The sequence below is a fragment of the Vombatus ursinus genome, unplaced genomic scaffold (assembly GCF_900497805.2).
Source record: "Vombatus ursinus unplaced genomic scaffold, bare-nosed wombat genome assembly UNPS02007353.1, whole genome shotgun sequence".
Lineage (NCBI taxonomy): Eukaryota > Metazoa > Chordata > Mammalia > Diprotodontia > Vombatidae > Vombatus > Vombatus ursinus.
In genome coordinates this window covers 1-5,316 of record NW_020947131.1, presented here as the reverse complement: position 1 = coordinate 5,316, position 5,316 = coordinate 1, and the positions used below count along the sequence as shown (strand labels likewise).

The 5,316-nt window shown below is 35.6% G+C and overlaps 1 long non-coding RNA gene across 1 annotated transcript; it reads left to right on the top strand.

The window, feature by feature from the left end:
- The first annotated feature begins 1,020 nt into the window (after positions 1 to 1,020).
- Positions 1,021 to 4,582, top strand: LOC114033774. Its single transcript, XR_003568036.1, has 3 exons — positions 1,021 to 1,132; positions 2,619 to 2,698; positions 4,424 to 4,582. It is a non-coding gene; the product is annotated as an uncharacterized LOC114033774 (long non-coding RNA).
- The last annotated feature ends 734 nt before the right edge of the window (positions 4,583 to 5,316 follow it).

Sequence of the window (5,316 nt, the reverse complement as noted above, 5' to 3'; positions counted from 1 at the left end):
ATAGGTTAGAAAGTAAGCCCTCTAACCCTGTTTTTTAGCCTCTATTTTATGTGAACTGGAGAGGAGGCGATTTGAACTTGAAGCTCAGTTACTTAGATTTTATGAACTAGTGTGTATTTCAGATTTTGTAAGGCTCTGTTTCTATGGTGCCAAAGTTTGTTCACCTTTGCCCTAATTAGGTTATTGAGCCAATCATCCCATAGTGTGGCCTTGTTGTGGACCGTTATGCAGTTCTAAAAGCAACATGAAGATGACTGTGTGTAGGATCATAAATTTAGAGCTATAAGGGACCTTGGAGACCATCATATCCAACCCCCTTATTTTACCAATGAAGAAACTGACCCAGAGAGGTTAAGGGACTTGCCCACAATCACACCCAAGTGGCAGAGGTGAAGGTTCCAATCCAGGGCTTCTTGACTCCCTGCTCCATTGATCTGTACCAGGCTGGCTCCTGTATGTTTGAATTACCTGCTTCCTTGTTGATGTATTTTAGGAAATGTTTTAATCTTGGATACTGAGATTTTTAATCATACCAATAAAATAATACCTGAATTTATGTAGCACTTTGCACACATTATTCTCACTTGAGCCTCAAAATCACTCTGTACTGTAGGTGCTACAGATATTATCCCCTTCTCAGATGAAGCAGCTTGGCCTCAGAGAGGCTATATGACTTGCCTGTGGTCACACAGCTAGAAAGTGTCATAGGCAGGATTCGAATCCAGCCTTTCCAATACCAAGTGCAATTCTCCGTCCGCTGTGGAATATGATTGTGTTTATTGTATGATGTAGACACCCTCTAAAGTAAAGCATTGAGCAAAGTCATAGATTAACTTTTATTCATACGCCCTATGCTTGTGGACTTGCTTGGCTCAGGATAGTAAAGAAGTGAATGTTTATTTTCTCATTATGTTTCCCATCAAATTTCTTAGAAAAAAATTGGCTTTTACAAGTAGGTATTTTATTCTGCATTGTGCATGTGTTTAGAAGAAATATGTTTTTTATGTTCCATAGATGTGGTGAAACTGTTCCCAAACGCGAACAGTTTAATGACCTTTCCATTGACCTGCCCCGAAGAAAGAAACCACTACCTCCTCGGTCAATCCAAGATTCTCTTGATCTTTTCTTTAGGGTAAATAATACTATTTGTTAATGGAAATATGTATTTCATAGATTTAGTTCTGATCCATTTCTTTGCAGTGTGTTGTCAGATAGTTGGAAAAAATAATTATCCAAATAGGAATTGTTTAGTATTAACTTTTACTTTGGTGATGGGAGCAGGGGAAAGGTACTTCATAAACCTGTTGATTTGAAAAGAGATTGCTTAAGTGGGATGTTCATTTAGTGTACCAGCAAATGTATTTAGAAAAAACCCTACTTGTGTTTAATATTAATAAACAGGAATGATAATTTGAGGTTAATGAAATTTTATATTAAAGTATTTCTGCTTGTAAGATAGGTTAAATTTTTTAAAATAGGAAATAATTTGCAAATCTATCTTCATAAATCTTTTTGTTAATCAATATATAAATCCTCACTGAGAAGATTGGGGGGTGGTGTCAGGATATATCCTTTGTTTTTTCTTAGGTAGTATGAGAGAAGGGAGAAAAGTCTCATGTTTTAGAACAGTTAGATAAAGTCATTTCTGTGGTTCATAGTGACACATCCTTGAAAGGCCTCTGTGATATAGTTGGAGCTTCCATACAGCAATACTTGTTCGTGAGAATTTGCCAGGATACATTTTGATTTTACAGTAATTTCTATTTTGTTGGAGTAAATTTATGATTTTGCCTGCCTGGGGCTATATAGTGATACTATTTCTTGTATTAATTGACAAGTAACCTTTCATCTTTATTAATCAGTGTGATAATTTGTGAATGTTCTGCCCTTACTCGCTATCCTGGAGTAGGAAAGCACCAACCAAAGAGTAATTTTTTACCTTTATTTGTTTAAAAAAATTATGTTTTTCAATTAACAAGAGTCTAGATTCTCTACCTTCCATTTTATCCTCAACTCCCCACTTAAAAAGAAATAAAAATGAAGCCCTTCTAACAAATATATATAATCAAAGAAAATCAGTTTCCTCATTGGCCACATGTAAAAAATATGTCTCAATTCGCACTTGAATCCATCGCCTCTCTGTCATGATGTGTGTAGCGTATTTCATTATGGGCCTTCTGGAATAGAGTTCTCAAGTATTTCAAAGTTGTTTGTCTTTTCAGTGTTGTATAAAAATTCCTTACGTTTCCACAGGATCACTCGACTAATAGCTATACTTTGAAGGCTTTTTCTCTGGTTTTTAAGTGCTATGTATTTCAGTTATCTTTAGGTGACTGCTGTTTTTTCCCCCAAAAAAGTTTGATCTTTACTATTTTTTTAGAGTATGATGTTTCGTGAATTAAGGTGTCTTTTAAGAAAGAAAATTAAGATTACTTTAGAAAATTAATTGGAACGTAAAAGATTCTTGATTTTTTGATCTCAATTTCTTTAGTAAGGGAAAATCTTCCAAGTTGTGGCCTTAAACAGAAATAGAATTTCACCTGGTTCAAAGTTTCTAATCTTCTTAGTGGGTATGAAGATGCTAGTTCAATCTTGTGTTTGTGTTTTGTTTTTAATAGGCAGAAGAACTTGAATATTCCTGTGAGAAGTGTGGTGGGAAGTCTGCTATTGTCACGCATAAGTTCAACAGACTCCCCAGGTAAATTTAATCCTGGTTCAGTTTTGCTTCTTTGGCATTCTTTTTATTTCTCCTTGAAAAGTGGAATACCTGAGAAAAGTAGAAAACCTGAAAGATTGAATGCATATATAGGAACACCAATGAAGTTTGACAATGGGTTAGTCAGGAAGATAAGCAAAGCTGAACCATAAATAGGAATGGTAATGGTAATGATTTCAAGAGCAGAGATTGTTTTATTGGGTTAGTATACTTCTATGCAAAGCAATTTGGAGTATTCTAACAGTATCCTTTTTTTAAAAAAATTTTGAAATAAAATATAAAGCCTTATTGTATATTTGGTCTATCTAAATTAAATGAATTTATAATTTTTTAATCTAAGTTTTATTTTTTATTTGTCCTTTGTTTTTGCATCGCCTTCCTTAACATATTCATCTTACCTCCCTCCCATTACGCAGTGAACCATCCCATGTAAGAAAGTTTCCTTGTAAAAAGAAAGACAGGAAAAAGCTATTGAGTAAACCCTTAGTGCATGTGGGACAGTGCACAGGTTTTCCCTATCTCTGCCTAGAGTTTAGGGCAACAAGAATTTATTCAGGTTTTAGTACATACCAGTTACTGTCCTAGGCACTGGGAGGATGAACACAAAGAATGAACCAATCCTTTCTCTTACAGGGAATGATGTTTATAAAGTTTAGCGGAGACTTCTTTTCTAATTAAAAAAGCAAAAGCAGGGGCAGCTAGGTGGCGCAGTGGATAGAGCACTGGCCCTGAAGTCAGGAGGACCTGAGTGTTCAAATCCAGCCTCAGACCAAACACTTGACACTTACTAGCTGTGTGACCCTGGGCAAGTCACTTAACCCCTATTGCCTAAAACAAACAAACAAACAAAGCAGAAGCAGCACAGTTAAGAGACCCTTACCCTCATTTTGCAATTTCAGAGCAATTTTTAAAGGACTCAGTGAATTTTTGTTTTGTGGCTTTGGTAATAAAGGCATGTACCATAAGAAAGGAAGCAATTTGCTATAAGTCTCATTTGCCTGGAACTGTGGTTGAGTTCCCATATGAATTTTGAAATCCAGTTATAAAATGTTTGAGTGGATTGTAGTCATTTGGTCTATCGGGCAAAGATTCATTCAGTACTAAAGGTGGAAAGATCATTTGAACGCCAGCCAGTGAGTCTGGTGGTGCTGAAGAGCTCAGAAGCCTTTTCAGACCCACAAGCTCTATTAGGTCTACAAATTTCCAAACAGATCAGTTAGCTAATAAAGGAATAGAGTAAAAGAATATTTTTAAAATAGGAAAAATAGTTTTGCAGATTTCTTTTTCTTATCTCAGATTCCTTCTTAGGAAAGGATTGTTGAAATATGGGTTAAGAAAGAAAGAAGTATTCTTAAAAGTGCTTACTAAAGGGCTATTTTGAAACATTGAAAACTTTTCATCAAGGGCTATATAACAGATTGAAATAAATAAGTAACATTTTAATCCAGTATTTTTTTTCACCTGAACTTGAAGAAAAAACCCTTTTTTAGTAACTTTATATTTTCTTTAGTATTTTTTCCTAGAATTCTTAAAACACTTTAATATACTTTGCACTCTTATGAGTCAAGAAGAGGTAAATAAAACAGAATTTTATGCTAGCCAAATCCAGAAATTCTCTAATATGTGGACTAGATTAAGCTATTTTGAGCCCCAGATAGATGTTTCTAATATGTGTGAACTAATGGATTGCATCATCTTCTTTTTTAGGGTCCTTATTCTTCATCTGAAACGATACAGCTTCAATGTGGCCCTCTCACTCAACAACAAGGTTGGACAGCAAGTGGTTATTCCAAGATATTTAACTTTATCATCCCATTGCACTGAAAATACAAAACCTCCCCTTACTCTGGGTTGGAGTGCACATACAGCAATGTAAGTCCTTGGAAAAGAAGTTCCCTTCATGCCCTTTTAGCAAGTCCAGCTGTGATCTGTCTGACGCAGATGGAGCAGTGAAATAGAATCAGCCCCAGAACAGAGCAAGGGTTTTCTTGTTTGTTTGTTGTAGTTTTCATGTAATGAGCTGTGTATTCATGGAGAAAAGTAGTGAGATAAAAAGAATCTCCTTGGGGCATAAGTCTTCCTAGAAGAGTTACTTTTTAGGGGGCACATATATTCTTCTGTGCGCTTGTAGGACAATTTGATGTATTGCAGGACTATTAAAATAAATCACTATTTCCTAATTGCTGTTCATTGGGCTGGCAAATTTCTATCAATTTAAAAAGTGAGCACTCCCAAAGTTATTAAAGGCTACTGTTACAAAGATGGATGACTGCTTGTAATAAGGATTCCTTTTTGAGTGTACATTCTACTAGGTAGCTTTTGAAGTCCCTTCAGTCTCTTGAAAATTTGTGAGACCTTACAAAGTTTTTTGTTTTTGATTTTTTTGGTTAGGCGTGGGGTTAAGTGACTTGCCCGGGGTCACACAGCTAGTAATTGTCAACTGTCTGAGGCCAGATTTGAATTCAGTTCCTCTTGACTCCAGGGCCAATCCTCTATCTACTGTACCACCTACCTGCCCCCTTGCAAAGTCTTTAACCTTAACCTCTAAACTTTAAAAAAAAAAATACCCTAAGTTATCTTCCTTTATCTCTTTGTCTTGC